Here is a 21,751-nt window from a genome sequence, read left to right on the forward strand (position 1 = left end):
ACCAACTGACACAATGCACTTACAGACACACGCACACACTCCCTCACACCTATGCAGCTGCTATAATGATTACATTTATTACTACCATAACGCTGCTGTTCATTGATTTATATATTATTACTATCACTGCATTGTTGGGAATGAGCTCTCAAGGTAAGAATTGAATGGAAGTGTTTTACACCCGTGGTATCCTGTGCACGTGGCAAATGAACTTTGGGTCCACTGCTGGACCACTTTTCCTGGTATTTACCACTAAATCCCTGTTCAGGAAGTTTGTCTGTTCGGCTGCGACCTCATGTGACAATTGTGCGTACAGGCACACGAAATACTGGGCATCCTGCATTAGGTTTTGTTTTAGCTAAAGTGTGTGTATGCAAAGATCATTCCTTACCGACTCAAGTCAATACGACCGTCTAATTGTGATACTAAGACATGCCACTAATAGGTGGCTACCCAGAAAAAGCTATATTTCATCAACAGGATACAAGTGGATGAGCTGCAGCTATGGACTGCCCTCTTGTGGTTGCTTATGGAAGCTGCATCCTAGACAAATGTCTGGGATAGACTACCTGTGTGTAAAACACTGACTGAACATGGAAATACACAAATAACATGGTACTAAAACATACATTTATCAAAAACATTGCTCTAGTCATTACAACTTTGACAAGGAGACTTGCAGTGAAACTGTACTGGACCTGCAAATAAGTATATCTTACACAAACACTGGACACGACAGAACAATTACCGGTAAATAATGTTCTCAAAGTCCCTGCCTGTTTTTCTATTTTCTCGCTGAGTGAAGGCGACCCAGTACTACAGGTCAACTATGTTCCATTATATCCCCAGTGGCTTGGCCACCACTAAGCAGAGTGTTCTTCAGGTAGGTCCACAGTTGGTTCAGCATGTCCTTGTTTTGGCCTTCCACCCAGTGGATCTCCACAGCAACGTCCTGCTCCTCAGCCTTCACTTTCACCAAGCACTTGAACAGGAAGTGTTGTACAACACTGGGGCTCTGTGGCTGCATCACTTCCTATCCAGTGGTACCGACTTCTTCTTCCTGTGTTTCAGCAGGTACTTCCTGTTTGTGTCGTGGTGGGTAGTGCTGTCTGTGCCAATGTGATATTGGGTGTTGTAGAGGTAGGAGAAGACTCCATGATGACATCCTCCACTGTTCTCTATTGGGACACAGCTGACCCCTGAGAGTTGGCTCCATCTGCCTTGTTGGTCCCGGACTGTGGAACACTGCCTGGCCCCTGTGCTGCTGTGGGAGTGTAAATCTGTGGGAGTGTAAAGCTATACGGGATGTGTGTACTGGAGTGCTGCAGGCTCTGTGGGTGCTGGGCTGTGGCTGAGGAAAGAGTGGTGGAAGTACCACTGGGGGGCGCTCTGGGCAGCTGAGGTGTCAGCCTTGGTCTCTGCGTCTCTGTCTCCTGTGGATCCAGGTGTTCTCCACAGCTGTCAGGAACAGACTCTGCTCCTTCCTCCCACAAGGGACACGCTTGTGTAGCACCTGCAGAACACAGATGACACAGTTGCTGTGTATTTTGAGTCTACAATCTATGATTTGTATACCTCTGTTGGAGAAATTGGGTTAGGGTGTGTGCTTGCAGAAAAAGTATGTTCATGAATGAGTTGTGTACATGTAAATGCTTAGTTGTCTGTGTGTGGCTCCTCAGTGTGTGTGTGTGTATGTGTGTGTGTGTGTGGTGCTTGCTGTATGTGTCAGGGTTTTTTCTGCACAGAAAGGTATTGGGCAGGTCACCTAAGTGTTTTTTCAGGTGGACTAAGTCCAAACAGTAATACAAAAGTGTATGTGAACAAAAACATTTTTGGGGGGGGGATTGTTTTTTTAGCGTAAATATGAAATGACTAAAACCAGATAGATAAGGGACCTATATTTGTTGTTTAAGATCAACATTGAAAACTTAATGACATTTCCTTAATGTTTGAGCATGAGAACAAGCTCGTGTGGCCTACCACTTCGTGGCTGAGCCGTTGTCACTTCACAATAACATCACTTACAGTTGACCAGGACAGCTCTAGCAGGGCAGAAATTTAATCCCACTAATGCAACAAAATGTGAAAAAAGCTAAAGGGGATGTGGACTATAGGTATACACAACTGAAATATTTGATTAAAGTCATTTGAGTAACTGATTGTTAAATGGGCAGTCACTACCATTATGGGACATTCATTCGTGGTTCTATTGTGTTATAGCATTTAATGTAATTTAAAACAAAATCTAATCCAAAATGTGACTTTCACAACAAAAGAATGAACCGGAACAGACCTCAGAAGGCACTAATAAGCCAGGGCAAAATTCATAGAATTGCAGGAAAATCATTTCAAAACAGCAAAATTCTCTCAGCTCCATGGCAAAGTGTGTATTGAGCTGCAGAAAATTAGCTTTAAAAAACAGCTACATTTGCTCTCCCCTGCCAAGATTGGTGCTTTAAATTATTGCCCGCAGGTCTGCATGGTCGGGACGACCACCACCTAAGCCCCCTTTTTAATCTAGAAACAACCCTGTGTGTGTTTACCTTTTAGGTCACTGAGTGTCTTCTCTAGCCAGGCAGTGATGGCCTCCATGGGCCTGGGGTTGGAGGGTCAGCCTATAGAGGAGGCCTGGGACTGCAGCAGCATGAAGGACAGTGGCTTACGGGATTTCTCCAGACTTCTCCAGTTTCCTCTCCTTACTGGGGGGAGACTGAGATGAGGGAGCTGGAAATAATGAAATATCCATTGACAGAGTGGGATTTACCCAGGTACCATTGTCATAATCTGCTTCTCTTCCGGTGAAGATGTATGTAAAACACTTATTTGGAAATGTGAATCCACCTGCCCAGACTAATAAAGGGTGATTCATGATGACAGTGTGGAGACTGCTGGTAAATGCACAATATCAATACCCACATATACCCACACGTACAGTATGTTGTTCAGACAGGCATGTTAGTCATAAACGAGTTCACTGGGACAGCATTCCTGAACCTGAAGGTGCTAAAAGACAAGTTTGTCCCAGTTCCACACTCACACTGCACGTCATTATACACCTGAGGCACTCAAGTTCACTCTGACCAAACGCGCACACACAAACAAGCTTAGACATTGACAACGTGAGCTGGTAAAGTCTCACTGTCCTAGTCACCATGGAAACCCCTCTGGAAGGCTGGGGTATGATGATGAAGTGAGGAGAGAAAAACAGAGGGAGGAGGAAAAGAGCAGGAGGAGAAGAGAGGAAGTAAAATACTTCAGCTCACTCATTCTGTGTGACAATGAGTGAATGAAAGGGGGCTTGATGGAGAGCCAGAGGAAGTGAAGAGAGAGGGAGAGAGTCTTGGATTCCTGGAACCATTATCAGGACTCCTGTCTGTTTAGACCAGCCCACGCCACGGATGAGTCACGGCCTGCATACCTCTCTCACTGCTTTTCTCTCTCGGTCTCTTCTGTCCTTCCCTGTGACTCTGCTCTTTTTCATCTGCTGCTCATCTTATTGTCAACACATTGAATTGTAAATGCAATATCAAAATATACCACAAAGGGGCGCTCCTTCCACATGATTTAGTCCTACGTCCCTGCAATGACATTGGCCCTGCTGTGCCTTGCCTCAGAGCTACTACTGGTACCATGCTGCTATGGTGGAAGCATTCCTTATCTAAGCAAGTCCACACATAATGATGCCACAGGGCTCTACCTTATACAAACATACCTTATTGGTCCATAACATTTGATTTAAATGCACCCAATTGCCAGATCGGGTCGGCAATGAAACAATGCAACAATGAAACAATGACATTGTAATCAGTCAGACAACACGGCGAACTGACCTGCATGGAATGGAGGACTGCACTACAACCTTCAGACTGGTCCTAGATCAGTTCTCTGTTATCCTATGAGATAATGTAATTTGTGTGGTGGTATCCTTACTGTATTAAAGACTAATGAAGACAGTCATGTTTAATTCACATATTCTCTTTCCATAGAAAAAAGGTTGCAGACTGGTCAATAGGAAAGAAAAAAATGGAATGTGTCTAGTCTAGACTCAGACCTGGGTTCAAATACAATTTAAAAAATAATTTTAATATTTTTTAATAATTTAGTTGGGCTCTATTAAGATTGCATGGATCAAAGGAACCAATAGAACATTCGCAAAAAACAGGAAAGCTAAAGCAAACAAATAGTGTTTGAACCCAGGTCTGTCTAGTGAGTCTATACCAGTCAGGCCTTGTTATAACTGCTTCATGCGTTTCTGATTGTTTCCCAGCCCTTCTCCCTCTGCTCAGTAAGCCCCTGCAGCTCAAAGGAAGAGGAAAAAAAATCTATACAATCCATCAAGGATTGCAGCCTGTACAGCACATCGTTAACATAGATACACACACATCAACGCAGTACACACACTCATATGCACGTACACACACAGATTTATACACAAAGAGATAAACATACACTCCCAGACAAAAGCACACACAGGAAAACACTTACACATTCCCATAAGCAAATAAACAGAAAGCACAGACAGGAAAGGACACCTCTCCTCATCTAGTCTGATGTGTGTACAGCTTTAAATCCACTCTCGGTCTCCATTGATTCATCTTTACTCTTTCTCTCCCTCCCTTTCAGTCTTTCTCTCTATTATTAATCTGACTCACCCACTCCCACATACACTCAAATGTGTGCTCAGTCCACACACACAAGAAAGATGGCTTTCTGTATTCTGTTTTGACCACACCTCGCTCTAGTCGTCTAGCGTAGCCAGTCTGTCTGTTTCTCCCTATCTAGCAGCCAGTCAGCCCCATTTGTCCAACTAGGACTCAAGCCCGGGAAATCAGCTGAACAGAGCCTCAGCATGGCTCCCCAGATAATAGGCCATTATTCAATTACTGACCACAAACAGACAGATCAGTAGAAGAGAGATGGCCATTTAACCATTTAACCTAGACAGGGATAGCCCCACCCCACTTTTCCTCTCCCTGTGGGGCCACCAGAACCTCAATACCAGGGTCTCTTGTTCCTGTTGACTTCTGACCCCTGCTGTAAATCTTCTGACTGGCTGCATGCCAGACACACCCCCTGTACTGGGCCCACAGTGTCACATGACAGTCAGAGAATAGAGACCAACAACAAAAGCTAGAAGGCCATGAAATAGCCTGGCCTCCCCTTAACGCTCTCTCTTTGATTCTCTCATGTCTTGTTCCCTCTATTTTTCTCCCCAAGTTTCCTTTTATGGTCTTTGTACCTTCATTCACTCTCTCTCCATCATCCTCGATCTGTCTCTCTGCCCCTCCCTTGCTCTGTTGTGAAGGGATCTGATTCTGTCCATGTGCCTGGTGAGACTCACTTACTGCATTACACATCAGTTAGATGTGTGATCTCAGAGCTATTTATTGAATCACCAGGATGTGTTAAAAACACAGGCTGTGATGCCACAGAGGAGCTAGTTACTAGTACACAGGTGTCTGCTCTAGTAATCCATGGGTTAAGTAGGCCACAGACACATGTACACTTACCAACACCCAGTCATATGCACAATTCATACATAGACAGACAGACAGACCCCCCTCCCCCAGGTGTGGGGTCATCCACACACTCCGTCCCAGTCTGCCTGGTAATGATGCAGTGCTCCACTGTGTAACGAGAGAAGAGGAGAGGGCAGTAAAATGTAGGCCAATCTTTCTGCTCAACTGCCTTTGTGGTGAAACGAGATTACACAAAGACCAAAGAAGTCCTTCAGATACTGTAACACTCCACTTCCCACCCCTCTCTAGCTCCCTTTAACTCTCGCTCTTATTCCCAATATTACCAGCTTTCACACTCTCACATTGATCTCTATGATGCTCTCTCTCATCTCATTCTATCACTCCTTCAGCGGTCCAAAAGCCTAATGGCATGGCGTGCATGTGCACACACTCCTGCCCCAGCAATGGTTGCCTGGATACAGCAAATTAGGGTAGGGATACAAACATCTCCCCAGAGGGCGGGTTGAGTGCTGCCTGCGTTCTCTAAAGGAATGGGCTGGAGAGTGGAGTGGGATGGGCCGCAAATGCATTATTAAGGAAGTGTGTGGAGGTTGGGAACGTCTGGAAAAGCAGCAGGGGTATAGTTAGGACATGCCCCTAGATGACTGGGGAAGAGAGAGCGAAAACACGAGAGAGGGCGAGATGCCATGATTATGCCTTCCTCTTCTACTCTCCCACTATAGATGAAGGGTTGGGAGAGGACCCGAGGGGTACTGCCCACACCGCCCACCAGAGCCAGCTTACCAGAACAGTAACAGCATCATAGAAACTCCAGGCCAGAGCCCAGGGCATGGTCCGTCCCTGGCAGAACTCTGTGTGGTTCACTTTGGGCACCTGGGAACAGAAACAGACCGCTACAGAACATTAGACAACACTAATAGAGAAGAAACACCAACAAGCGTTAGCAATACACACATGTAGCTCTGCAGAGGCAGCATTTCCAGCATGTCCAGGTGATGCAGAGCTGCACTACGTCCTTCAAGGTGTGAACAGCACACATTTACACACAGTGGCAGAGCTGAGCACTTGTGTGAAGAGCCTCCAATAAGCATGAAGAACGTGGGGAGGGAAAGACCAGTGTAAAAGACTCTTCAATAGTATTCACTGTCCACTTGATACCGCCTCCCTTCACACTCACAATCAATATGTGGTGGGTTTCAGTGCCCCCAGAGATACATGTCAAAGGTCACAGAAATGGATCCCAGAGGAAAGAAGACACATCCCTCTATGAGAGCGCCATGTTGACCCCTAAACACTCACCAAATTAACCAAGCAGCGAGAGAGAATGAGGAGGACAGAGAAAAGTGTGCGAGAGAGATAAGGTGCAAATATCATTAGCATATTAATTAGGTCTCCTATTCCACCCCCACCCTCTTGCCTGCGCTGGACGTTGGCCAAGGATGCACTCACACTAATGAGCAGTGACACACAGCGACAGTCCTCTGACACCTCTGGAGGATTGTGGTATGGTCCTCCCCCAGTGATTGACATGGTGTGTGTGTGGTTAACACCCCTGGGAGCTGCTGTGATGCCATTCTGGTGCCAGCTGCCAGTCATCCCCACTGAATGGGTCTGATAATCTGAGGTAAGCGACTGGTACAGGCTGGAGACTAACCTCTATAGTCAGATAGTCAAGTCAGTTAGCAGTCATGCGCTAGGGGCTAATAGCTAGGATAATGGCGCTAATGAACATTAGCGGCGCTGACCTACTGTGTGTGTGTGGGCCCTGCCATGCGTTTCAGTCATGCAACACTAATAGAAATCAGCTCAATCAGGTCTGGGCTGTGACATTGTTTAGCCAGCCTATTAGCCAGGCTTGATCCGTTACGGTTCAGAAGGTATCTGATCCCCCTCTTCCGTCTCAGAGGAGGTATTAGATGGTAGGAGGGAACTCATTCAACCCTCCATTACCTCACCTTGTCATTGGGTATGTATGGGGTATTCAAGTATGTTAACTCACGCCTGGGCTTGGTACAGTGGATATGTGTGTTGTACCCATTTGCATGAGCTGTGTGTATAAGACCATGTATGAGCATCTAATGTCGTCTCGTCGGAGCTCCCATTCTGACAAGTGTCTCAACTCCTCCTTCAAAGGTGCCAGGCTGCACTTCTTTCCCAACATGTAACTGTACCATCTGGAAGAAAAAATAATCTTAGGAGTGTGTGTCCAGCGGCCTGGGTATGAACTCCTGTCTAAGATCAAACAAGCCGCAGATATTGGATCTCCCTCCTTGACTCTATGGGAAAAAGATCCTAACGGACTTTCTGTTTTTGTAGTTCTGAGGCAGAGTGGGTAACTACGATTTCAACTGTAGTTTTAATATATATATTTTTAGACATCAAAGCTCTGCTCCTCCATAGAGACTCATACTGGTCTCATTGTTGTTCTAGCTCTCCCTCTTATTTTTTTATATATATATATAATGAGAGAGCGAAAGAGAGCTAGAACAACAACGAGACCAGTATGAGTCTCTATGGAGGAGCAGAGCTTTGATGTCTTGGCCCTGAGCAGGAAAGCAGATCAATATCTCCTCTGCAATGAAGAGATGAGTCTATTGTAATCGATACAACAGCATATAGAGCCTCAGTATCAACCAGCAAGGAGAAAGAGACAGAGAGAAACCTAGCAGGGAGTCAATCTGGATAGGAAAACTAACAATGCATGACAAACCTTGTCTGGTTAGGTTGCCTTCCTTCCTGTCTAGATTCATTAGGCCTAGATACGATATATTTATGAGCAATGCAATGTATGGTGAGGATGGAGTGTTTGTTATGTGGATGTCAAGTGTCAACACATCATGCACACAGAGCAGAGCACTACTTTCACAACGACTGGCCAAAAAGTATACAAAAAAAGAATGTCTTGAAAAATGTATCACTGTGTTTAATGTACAAGATGACATGTCGTCACACCCCGAGTTGTCCTGAACAGAATGAGGCTGTGTTTGTTTATTGTGAAGAGAATTCGCCGGGGTGCACACACCTGAATGCACTCATGACTCTGTGAATGCTTAACACTAAGAACAGATTTTATAACTTAGCTAGTCATGTTGGCAATAGAACAAGCTTTCAAATCCTTTTCATGCCCAGTCACCCAGATTGCGATTTATAATTGACCGTTTTTCGATTGCGTTAACAACTGTAACTGTGTGATGGCGGGGATAGTGTTGTGTTCCAAATGAAACAACTACAAGTGTGTTTGCACAGCTAGGAGAGCTCAAAAAAAGCACCTTATAGTTGAGACTCTTCTTTGAGTCATAAAAGTGGATTACAATTACTAAGAAACTGTGTCCTGTGAGTCCTGTGTGACCCCTTGGAGACACCAGTTAGTCCTCTCACTCAAACACTTGTCATTGTTTAGTCTTATGACACCCCACATTTACCAGGAATATTCTTATGTTACTCAAGGTATCCAGATTATTTTGTTATCAACAAATTTAGCAAAAAGTACAGTAATTGTAAAATGCACATATAATCAGTGTAATGTTTGGATTCAGTCTTGTCAGGTGAACTGTTATGTATGAATTAACACATTCTCTCCAAACTGCTCCTAATCAATTGCTACCATAGTTATGCATATTATTTTCATATTTCTTCTGTAAAAAATATTTCAATGTAGCCCTATCCATATGTAGCCCTCAATGTAGCCCTATCCATATGTAGCCCTCAATGTAGCCCTATCCATATGTAGCCCTATCCATATGTAGCCCTCAATGTAGCCCTATCCATATGTAGCCCTCAATGTAGCCCTATCCATATACAAGTTTAAAGGGTTGAAAGGGGAGAGAACACCTTTACACAGCACAGACTAATACAGCCAACCAGATTTGAACAAGGTTTTGAATAAAGGTTTAATTAAATTAAATAAGAATTTGGTGACCTAAATGCCATTCATTGAAAGCACTGAAAGGTTTGGGAATGGGAACAGGAAACAAGCCCTCTCTGAAAAGTGTACACCGTGTTTGAGGGCAACACAACACAAAAACCAATCTGGCTAGATAAATATCAACTAACAAAAAAAGCCGGATGAGCTTGATGGCTGGCATTCACTAAAAGCCTTGAAAGATTGGGGAAGAGCCCACTCAGAGAAGCGCCCGCAGAATGGAGGTAAGGGTGGGAATGTTGGGGGTGAGAGGATTTTGCGTAGGGTTGGGGGGCAAAAGCCTCGCCTCAAGTGGCACTATGAAATATTGAGGACCTGTAATATCCCCAGATGTTCCCCACTTTGTCATGCAGCGAGGAGGGGCTGAACATTCATGTTAACACACAAACAGCTTCCTCACTTCCTTCCTCCAGAAAGATCTTCCCACCCCAAAAAAACAAAACTCTCATGGGGGTCAGACAAAAGCAATCTTGGCAAAGTCGTATATTTCTTTTAAAATTTATTTTCAAGCAAACCCTTCCAAGAGTGATTATCATATCAATAAAAGACAATAATTAGCAGAGGGCATCACTTTGACAAGGGGGAAATCAGCTCCTTTTCCTGGCTGGTGGTTGGAGTGTGTGTGTGTGTGTGTGTGTGTGTGTGTGTGTGTGTGTGTGTGTGTGTGTGTGTGTGTGTGTGTGTGTGTGTGTGTGTGTGTGTGTGTGTGTGTGTGTGTGTGTGTGTGTGTGTGTGTGTGTGTGTGTGTGTGTGTGTGTGTGTGTGTGTGTGTGATAGTCTGGTGAGAGTAATTACAGCTCAGTGTTGTTGAAAGGGAGGGGGAGGGGTTGGTCGAGGGGATGGTGGGTCTCAGAGGACCAATCAGAGGGACTGGACTGGCTTGGTTTCCGTGGACACCTGGCAGTAGCTCTGCTGTCCCAGCATGCAGTGTGTGGAGTGACAGCCTGCTTACTGCTGCCTTGGCCCCAAACACACTACACACATGGCAGGAGAGGAGAGAGGGAGGACAGGAAAGAACTAAAGTCGGAAGAGAGGGAGACTAGGGCGGGCACGCCTTCCCCTGTGGCAGACACTCATCTATGGTCTTTACACAAGCCAAGCGCACCACCAAGTGTGAACACACAGACACATGCACAGCCAGGCAAACAGACAGAGGGAGACAGACACTTTTCCCCCTGTGAGGGCCACTCATCTTTCCACTGAAATATATGTGCACACCGACGCGCGCACACACATGCGGTTGACAATCATCTTTCCACACAAAAATACGGTAGTGACACACAGCTTTCATGTCAGCCACTTGTCTCCCAGTCACCACGCATGCGTGCGGTCTGATTAACTCTAATAGTGCGTATCTCTCCCACTGCATCCATGTCTCACTCCACTGCACCACTGACAGGCCTTGTAATGGTGGTGGTGGTGTGTGGAAGAGATCTGCACGCCCCACACACAGCTGTTCCCTGTGGGCGTGCGGATACTGCCAGGGGGTGGGTGACTGTTTACTCCTGGTGCCAATTCATTAAACAAACTCTGGGTGACAGCTCCATCCCTGCATCCCATCTGGCCTGCTCTCCTCCATCAGTAGTCCTCTCATTCTTCAATCACTCACTTTTCCTCTCATCCAAAATTGAAAAGGTGCATTTGTAACAGAAGGTAATGAACAAACATCCAACAACACCAACACATAACCATCAGCTTGTTCTATATTATATTTGGGGTTTAGGAAAGTGGAGCAGATATGAAGCATGAGCAATCTGAAACCAATCTGAAACGATCTTGAACGCTACCCCATTTCCTTCTGTGAATGCTCAGTGTACTGATGGGGACCAAAATGCTGTGTTTGTGAACACAATGTGCGCGTGCTGCGTGACACGCAGGCCTGTCTTGAGTTGCAGGCTGTCATGGATGATCCTCTTGACAAACTCCAGCTCTCCACCCTCAGCCATGATCTGTGTCACCCCACCTGTGTTCACTGAGCTGGGGGGAGGACGACGAGAGTTCCTGGAATTTACCTCCTGGGGAGAGGAGGACAGAAAGGGAGGGAAGGAAGAAGGGAGGGGAAAAAAGAGGGGCATGGGGAGAGAAATAAAGGGTAAGAGAAAGAGGAAACGTGACAGGAAAAGGGAGAGAAGGAAAATAAGAAAAAAAATGATCTGTGAAATGTAGATGAATAAAGCAGTTATTCCAGATACTCAAAACACTTTCAATCTAAAAGAGGCCTACCTTAGCCTCCAGTTGGTTGGCGAAGAGGGGAGGGTTACAAATGCAGAATTCCTTGACAATGGCTGATTCCTCCTTTAGAGCGTCCATTAATATGGTCTTCTGGGGAACTTGAGACAGGGCAAGGACACGTTATCAACAAGGTTTCAAGCCATCTTCCTTTCAGTAGTACATTACATTGCGGCTACCTTTGATGAGGTCATAGAGGTTGTTCTGCTCTATGCTCCTAGTGTCTATAAGCTATAAATCAGTTATAGCCTCTCATAGCACTACATAATGAAACAGTTGACCTTTGATGAGGTCCGAGAGGTTGTTCTGCTCTATGCTCCTAGTGTCTATAAGCTATAAATCAGTTATAGCCTCTCATAGCACTACATAATGAAACAGTTCACCTTTGATGAGGTCTGAGAGGTTGTTCTGCTCCACGTTCCTGGTGGCGTAATCAAAGCAGATGTCATCTACCTCAGTAGCCAGGTAATGCCAGCCGTTCATAGAGGCTCCCAGCAGGGGGTAGATACAGGACGCTCCAGTACCTGGGGATATAACACACTACGTGAGGAACAGGGTGTGAGTCTGAGTGTTTGTGTCTGTGGCAGTCTTTTTAATGCCACTCTCGCTGTCTCCTATTGTCCATAACAGAATAATAAGAGGTGAGCCAGACAGCCATGATCAGATCATCCAGGCCTAACAGAGACCAGGGCCTCTAATCTAACTGACCACAGTGAGGTCCCCCGGGGCAGTAGAGATGGGTGAGATGGCCCCCGGCCAGGTTAAGGCTTGGGAGAGTAATTCCCTGTGGATATCCATCAGGAGAGTGACATCTCCAATCAGCTTACAGAATGGATCAGGGTCACCAATCACTAACCTGTTTATCTCTCTAATGAGCTAACTGACACACATCACAGTCTTTGATAGAGCAGGAAACCAGCCATGACATGTGGATGGGGATTTGGCCAGTGATCAACAGGAAATAGATGTGGGATCTGAAGGTAGACGTGCCAACAATCATGCAGCCACTCTCTGGCAGTCTGTAATGCCAACTGGCAGCCAGCTGCTCTGGGACTAGTTAGAGTCAGCCTGTATTAAAAACATGTCTCAGAATAGGAGTACAGATCTAGGATCAATCTTATTATGATCTCAAAGGCAAAACCTATCAGCACTACTCTAAGACTTCAAATATGTGTCTTGGGCTAGACCTGCGCTAGGCAGCACCTCTCTGCCAGCCTGAAAAGTACATCGTCAGACAGCTGCCCTTATAGGCTATGTCCCAAATGGCAAGCCAATCACTATACAGCACACTACTTTTGACCAGGACCCATTGGACTTTGGTCAATGCACATTGTAGGGAATAGGGTGCCATTTGGGATGCAGCCACAATGAGTCATACCCAGAAAGATTACTGCTGCAGGAATATAGCAAACAAACACGATCACACATGAAATACCTTTATCACTCTCCATTACTGATGTGATGTTTGTATGGGAATTAATGAGAGTTTATTCATCCCATTCAGCATTGAGGATATTTGTGCACTTTCTTTATATAGACAGGTGAGAAATCAACCGTCTGATGTAACAACTAAGAACCAGTGGAGGGATTAAAGGGACAGGCCATATAAAAGCCATCTATTCTTCTACAGAAACAGGACATAGGATCGGAGTGGTGGTAATTATGCATCCTCGCAATTATGGTTGAACCAAGATGGATGGTTCATTTGGGTTCATTTCAAGGGAGAGAACAGGATCGGCAGAGGGGCCATATTTATAGTGGTTATTGGAGGTCATAATTCTACCGAGGTCGATGCCCCTGCGTGGTTCCCCTTGGCCTCCGACCTGGTCCTCCACCCAGTGGATGTAGTTGAGTCTGAGGCACGGTGGGGATGAGACGTTCCAGAGGGATGTCTATGGTCAGCCCAAAGTCTTCCTTCAGCAGGGTACAGGTCAGGGCTCGCACCGCCTCTGGCTCCTTGAAGTTCAGCCTGCAGAAGAGGGGGGGGGGGAGTTACAATGCTAAAGTATCTACCCCTATAAAACAAAACCACAAGTAACTACACCTATAAACCCAGCCATAACACATTTTTTGGAAACTCACAAAGAGCTACTAACCACAAGCCCTAAATAGAAATGGCAAATCAATTCTACCCCAACAGTGACTACCCTGCCACTGCTGCTTCTCCTAAAGACCACCCTACAGGTTTCCACTGACACCATGTCACATAAACCACCAATCTTCCAGGCAGCACTAGACTGCATTCACACCTTCCTCCATATCACTCATAGCCCAGTGCTCCATATCACCCATATCACTCATAGCCCAGTGCTCCATATCACCCATAGCTCCATATCATTCATAGCCCAGTGCTCAATATCACCCATATCACTCATAGCCCAGTGCTCCATATCACTCATAGCCCAGTGCTCCATATCACTCATAGCCCAGTGCTCCATATCACTCATAGCCCAGTGCTCCATATCACTCATAGCCCAGTGCTCCATATCACTCATAGCCCAGTGCTCCATATCACTCATAGCCCAGTGCTCCATATCACCCATATCACTCATAGCCCAGTGCTCCATATCACCCATAGCCCCATATCACTCATAGCCCAGTGCTCCATATCACCCATAGCTCCATATCACTCATAGCCCAGTGCTCCATATCACTCATAGCCCAGTGCTCCATATCACTCATAGCCCAGTGCTCCATATCACTCATAGCCCAGTGCTCCATATCACTCATAGCCCAGTGCTCCATATCACTCATAGCCCAGTGCTCCATATCAGCCATATCACTCATAGCCCAGTGCTCCATATCACCCATAGCCCCATATCACTCATAGCCCAGTGCTCCATATCACCCATAGTTCCATATCACTCATAGCCCAGTGCTCCATATCACCCATATCACTCATAACCCAGTGCTCCATATCACCCATAGCCCCATATCACTCATAGCCCAGTGCTCCATATCACCCATAGCTCCATATCACTCATAGCTCAGTGCTCCATATCGCCCATAGCCCCATATTGCCCATAGCCCAGTGCTCCATATCACCCATAGCCCCATATCACCCATAGCTCAGTGCTCCATATCACCCATAGCTCCATATCACTCATAGCCCAGTGCTCCATATCACCCATAGCCCCATATCAGTCATAGCCCAGTGCTCCATATCACCCATTTCACTCATAGCCCAGTGCTCCATATCACCCATAGCCCCATATCACTCATAGCCCAGTGCTCCATATCACCCATAGCTCCATATCACTTATAACTCAGTGCTCCATATCGCCCGTAGCTCCATATCGCCCATAGCCCCATATCGCCCATAGCCCCATATTGCCCATAGCCCAGTGCTCCATATCCCTATAGTTACATTTACATTACATTTACATTTAAGTCATTTAGCACACGCTCTTATCCAGAGCGACTTACAAATTGTAGTTCCATATCACTCATAGCTCAGTGCTCCATATCACCCATAGCTCCATATCACTCATAGCCCAGTGCTCCATATCGCTCATAGCCCCACATCACTCATAGCCCAGTGCTCCATATCGCCCATAGCCCCATATCACTCATAGCCCAGTGCTCCATATCACCCATAGCCCCATATCACTCATAGCCCAGTGCTCCATATCACTCATAGCCCCATGTCACTCATAGCCCCATGTCACTCATAGCCCAGTGCTCCATATCACTCATAGCCCCATGTCACTCATAGCCCAGTGCTCCATATCCCCATAGTTCCATATCACTCATAGCCCAGTGCTCCATATCCCCATAGTTCCATATCACTCATAGCCCAGTGCTCCATATCCCCATAGTTCCATATCACTCATAGCTCAGTGCTCCATATACCCATAGTTCCATATCACTCATAGCCCAGTGCTCCATATCCCCATAGTTCCATATCACTCATAGCTCAGTGCTCCATATCGCCCATAGCCTCATATCACTCATAGCCCAGTGCTCCATATCGCCCGTAGCTCCATATCGCCCATAGCTCCATATCACTCATAGCTCAGTGCTCCATATCCCCCGTAGCTCCATATCACTCATAGCTCAGTGCTCCATATCGCCCGTAGCTCCATATCGCCCATAGCCCCATAGCTCCCATAGCTCCATATCGCCCATAGCGCCCATAGCTCCCATATCGCCCATAGCTCCATAGCCCCATATCGCCCATAGCCCATATCGCCCATATCGCCCATAGCTCCATAGCCCCATATCGCCCATAGCTCCATATCGCCCATAGCGCCCATAGCCCCATATCGCCCATAGCTCCATAGCCCCATATCGCCCATAGCTCCATAGCCCCATATCGCCCATAGCTCCATAGCCCCATAGCTCCATAGCCCCATATCGCCCATAGCTCCATAGCCCCATATCGCCCATAGCGCCCATAGCCCCATATCGCCCATAGCTCCATAGCCCCATATCGCCCATAGCTCCATAGCCCCATATCGCCCATAGCTCCATAGCCCCATAGCTCCATAGCCCCATATCGCCCATAGCTCCATAGCCCCATATCGCCCATAGCTCCATAGCCCCATATCGCCCATAGCCCCATATCGCCCATAGCCCCATATCGCCCATAGCCCCATATCGCCCATAGCCCCATATCGCCCATAGCTCCATATCGCCCATAGCTCCATAGCCCCATATCGCCCATAGCTCCATAGCCCCATATCGCCCATAGCTCCATAGCCCCATATCGCCCATAGCTCCAGATCGCCCATAGCTCCAGATCGCCCATAGCTCCAGATCGCCCATAGCTCCATATCGCCCATAGCTCCATATCGCCCATAGCCCCATATCGCCCATAGCTCCATATCGCCCATAGCCCCATATCGCCCATAGCTCCATAGCCCCATATCGCCCATATCGCCCATAGCTCCATATCGTCCATAGCCCCATATCGCCCATAGCTCCATAGCCCCATATCGCCCATAGCTCCATAGCCCCATATCGCCCATAGCGCCCATAGCTCCATAGCCCCATATCGCCCATAGCTCCATATCGCCCATAGCCCCATATTGCCCATAGCTCCATAGCCCCATATTGCCCATAGCTCCATATCGACCATAGCCCCATATCGCCCATAGCTCCATAGCCCCATATCGCCCATAGCTCCATATCGCCCATAGCTCCATATCGCCCATATCCCCATAGCTCCATAGCCCCATATTGCCCATAGCTCCATATCGACCATAGCCCCATATCGCCCATAGCCCCATATCGCCCATAGCTCCATAGCCCCATATCGCCCATAGCCCCATATTGCCCATAGCTCCATAGCTCCATAGCCCCATATTGCCCATAGCTCCATAGCCCCATATCGCCCATAGCTCCATAGCCCCATATCGACCATAGCCCCATAGCTCCATATCGCCCATAGCTGCATATTGCCCATAGCCCCATATCGCCCATAGCTCCATAGCCCCATATTGCCCATAGCCCAGTGCTCCATATCGTCCATTCCCCCCTAATTACTGCTCATCGCACGTCAACCACCACAATGAAACCCGGTGACAAATTAAATAAGGAGCTTATCAATTTACACTTCCTCACTAATGATACAGAAATAATATTTTCCAGCATTAACCAGACCCCCACCAAACAGACCCCCACACCTTCTCTACATCTCTATGATTTTCACTGACTGGAAAGCACGTTTTGGGTTTGGGAAACACACAGACAGAGACACTGCCTGGAAAGCATGTTTTGGGTTTGAGAGACAAAGAGAAGGGACAGATGTGTAATTAACCAGTCTGTCTGCATTCACACCTCCACAGACAGCAATTAGACACCTCCTGGTGATAGGATCGTCTGGCACCTCCTTGCTGGGTTTGGGGGACAAGAAGGAGAGTGTATCCACCACAACTACGGCGGAGAGGAGAGAGACAATCACTGATGATGAGCAGCACTACAGGGCGAGTTAGTTTCCCCAAAAGGCACTTAGCCGGAGTTATATAGTACATATGTGACAGACCGGGGAACGAACCCGTGTCCCTCAAGAAGGTGTTAGCCCGCTGAGCTAAAGCCTATCCACTAGCTCAGAGTGTCTTCAGGTCTCACAGTTTCGCTCTTCTCAGTGTAATGATCAACATGCAGATAACGAAGCCGTTCAGAGCCTGCCTGCCCAGCCCCCTATTTTTAGACCGTGACGAGTGTATGCACGTATGTACTGCAGAGCACTACAACGGCAGGTCTCCATGGCAACCACCCGGGTCCACCGGCACACACAGGCAGTCAGCTCACATAAATCCAGCCACGTTGGAGCAATATGGCTGATACTGGAAGAAGCGTGAGCGTGCACGAGATCGAGACACACATTGTAGGGTGGATGGTTGTGCGCCAGACGGTGGTGACGATGGACGGTGTGGGGCATGGGACAAACCCGGTAAAACATGGTTTATGAGAGAATTAATCTTGTAGGTGTGCAGGTGTTACAGGAATAAGATGAGTGAGGTGGATGGCAAATGATAAGGGAGGCCTAAGGGAACTTTTCGTAATGAAAACAGAGAAAGTTTGTGCGAGGGAGGTAGGTTGAAATCTTCGGAAGGTTGTGGGGCTGTGGTGGATGAGTGGACAGGGAGTTCTGGTCTCCCTACGGACTCCAAACTGCCTGGGCAGAGAGGCAAAATCAGCAATTTCTCTCTGAATTAGGAAATACAGATTGTGAGAAACAGATGACAGTAACAAAGAGAAAGGGGGAGTACATCAATTAGAAGGGAGGGGGGTGGGATGGTGTGTGTGTGAGATAGAAAGTGTGAGAGAGAGAAAAATAACAGCAGAGGGAGTCGAATAAAAATATGAGGGAAGTGAAACTGATGAGTACTAGAACAGTCCTAGGGCAGTGAGATGAACAAACCCATATCTACCTAGGGAACCAACTGCCGCAGCTGAAGAAGCCAGCAGCAAGTAAGCCCCACGCCTCCACCCTCCGCTAGCATAGTCCATCAGCACAGAGAGAGATGGAGAGGTGACCTTCAGGGCAAACTCATTTTTATTCTGAATGTACAGTATAATTATTTGACAGATTAGCAGCTCCTCTTCCCACTTCAGGTTGTGCACTGAACACAAACTGTATTGACTGTTCCTCATTCAGAGGTGTAGCCAAGACTGCACTTTAAATTAAGGCACTTCTAAGTATGTAGAAGAGCTCATTAGGTATAACAAAAAAAATATTCCAAGTGGAAGTTGAAGCCATTCAAAGAAGCCACATTTATATTCAGTAAAGCGCTCTACCAATCCAAGTCCATGCGGATCAGCGGGTATCATCGGTTAACGAGCGAACCAATCAGAGAGGTCCTGGTAATCAGTTGGCTGTAATCAGTAACCCAGTCAACCAATCATGGAGGTTGAGGTGATTTAGTGCACTTCCACCATATAAGCTACCTATCCAGTTCCTTCAAATCTGCAAGGTTAGTACAGTGCCTTCAGAAAGTATTCATACCCCTTGATTTATTCCACATTTTGTTATGTTGCAGCCTGAATTCAAAATGGATTAAATATATTATTTTCCACCCATCTACACACAATACCTCATAATGAAAGTTAAAACATGTTTTTAAAAATGTTAACACATTTATTGAAAATGAAATGGAGAAATATCAAATTTAGATATTCACACACCTGAGTCACTATTTAGTAGAAGCAGCTGTGAGTCTTTTGGAGTACGTCTCTAACAGCTTTGCACACCTGGATTGAACATTTTTGCCCATTATTCTTTAAAAAAATTCTTCATGCTCTGTCAAGTTGATTGATGATCATTGATGGACAGCCATTTTCAACTATTGCCATAGATTTAAGCCAATTTCAGTCAAAACTGTTACTAGGCCACTCTGGAACATTCAATGTCGCCTTGGTAAGCAACTCCAATGTAGATTTGGCCTTGTGTTTAAGGTTAGTGTCCTGCTGAAAGACAAATTTGTCTCCCAGTGTCTGTTGGAAAGCAGATTGAACAAGATTTCCCTGTTCTCACAGCTGTATTATGTTTATTTGTAATCAACAAACAAATCCCTAATCCTGGCCAATGACAATACCCATAACATGGATGCAGCCATCAGCTTCCTTAAAAATATAAAGAGTGGTACTCAGTGATGTGTTGAGTTGGATTAGCCCCAAACACATTGTATTCAGGACAAAAAGTGAATTTGTCTGCCACATTTTTTGCAGGATACATGTTTTGTAATATTTTTATTCTGTACAGGCTTCCATCTTTTCACTAATTTATGTTTGCTAATGTACTATGTTGTTTATCAATCCTCAGTAATCTCCTATCACAACCATATAACCTTTTTAAAATGAGTATTGGCCTCATGGTAAAATCCCCGAGCAGTTTCCTTCCTCTCCGGCAACTGAGTTACAGTAGGAAGGACTCCTGAATATTTTAACGACTGGGTGTATTGATACACCATCCAAAATCTAATTGATAACTTCGCCATGCTCAAAGGAATATTAAGAGTCTGCTTGTTTACTTTAAAACACATCTACCAATCAGTGCCCTTATTTGCGAGGCATTGAAATACCTCCCTGGTCTTTGTGGTTGAATCTGTGCTTTAAATTCACTACTCAATAAAGGGATCTATATAGATAATTCTGTGTGGGGTACAGATATGGGGTAGTCATTCAAAAACCATGTAACCACTATTATTAAACACAGAATGAGTCCACACAACTTATGAGATTTGTTAAGCACATTTTTACTCCTGAACATATTTAGGCTTGCCATAACAAAAGGGGTTGAATACTTATTGACAAGACATTTCATCTTACAAAATTCCACTTTGACATTATGGGGTATTGTGTATAGATTAGTGACACAACCTTAAATTTAAATTCTGATTAACAACAAAATATGGAGAAAGCAAAGGGGTGTGAATACTTTCTGAAGGTACCATATATTTGGTGTAGCTAGGGGCTCGTTTTCAGACTGATCCATACATATTTCTCAATTCACCTCCTGCTCCTGCCTTCCACTGTGTTAATAATGCAAGCAGAGCACCAGGAAGGAACCCACTGTGAGATGGAAAGTTCAATTACTCCATTTATTAAAGGAAGGGAAAAACTCCTCTACCCACCATGGATGATTTCTCTGCTGGTAATGTCTGCCCCCACCCCCCCAAAAAAAGAATGACAGCCAAATGAAATGTCACCCAGAGAGCGTTGAATTTTTAATGCCCCCTCCTCCCCCTACTGCCATGGCATCAAGGGTCGTCAGCCAGCCAGAGACAGCCATGATGGAACGCCTGGGCTGGGTCATCTTTCTGGTTCATGATTCCTAATCCCATCTCTCTCTGCCATCTGAGTCCCATCTATCCTTCACCCCGCTCTCCTCTTTACTATTCACTCCATTCATACACATTTTGCTCTGTGGTCTTGGTCTTTTTACTGTCCATGTATCTTCTATTGCTCTCCCTCCCTCCCTCTCCTTGACGAGAACCCCCAAAATACACTGCTCAAAAAAACAAAGGGAACACTAAAATAACACATCCTAGATCTGAAGGAATGAAATATTCTTATTAAATACTTTTTTCTTTACTCTAGTTTGAGTGTTGTGCTGACAACAAAATCACACAACAATTATCAATGGAAATCAAATTTATCAACCCATGGAGGTCTGGATTTGGAGTCACACTCAAAATTAAAGTGGAAAACCACACTACAGGCTGATCCAACTTTGATGTAATGTCCTTAAAACAAGTCAAAATGAGGCTCAGTAGTGTGTGTGGCCTCCACGTGTCTGTATGACCTCCCTACAACGCCTGAGCATGCTCCTGATGACAGTCTGTGGTGCAACGTGGCGTTGGTGGATGGAGCGAGACATGATGTCCCAGATGTGCTCAATTGGATTCAGGTCTGAGGAACGGGCGGGCCAGTCCATAGCATCAATGCCTTCCTCTTGCAGGAACTGCTGACACACTCCAGCCACATGAGGTCTAGCATTGTCTTGCATTAGGAGGAACCCAGGGCCAACCGCACCAGCATATGGTCTCACAAGGGGTCTGAGGATCTCATCTCAGTAGCTAATGGCAGTCAGGCTACCTCTGGCGAGCACATGGAGGGCTGTGCGGCCCCCCAAAGAAATGCCACCCCACACCATGACTGACCCACCGCCAAA

At 46.0% G+C, this 21,751-nt stretch overlaps 1 pseudogene; it reads right to left on the bottom strand.

Moving 5' to 3' along the window:
- Positions 1–661: 661 nt before the first annotated feature.
- Positions 662–21,751, bottom strand: part of LOC123992798 — a 32,801-nt pseudogene continuing 11,711 nt past the window's right edge.

The sequence above is a fragment of the Oncorhynchus gorbuscha genome, linkage group LG13 (genome assembly GCF_021184085.1).
Source record: "Oncorhynchus gorbuscha isolate QuinsamMale2020 ecotype Even-year linkage group LG13, OgorEven_v1.0, whole genome shotgun sequence".
Classification (NCBI taxonomy): domain Eukaryota; kingdom Metazoa; phylum Chordata; class Actinopteri; order Salmoniformes; family Salmonidae; genus Oncorhynchus; species Oncorhynchus gorbuscha.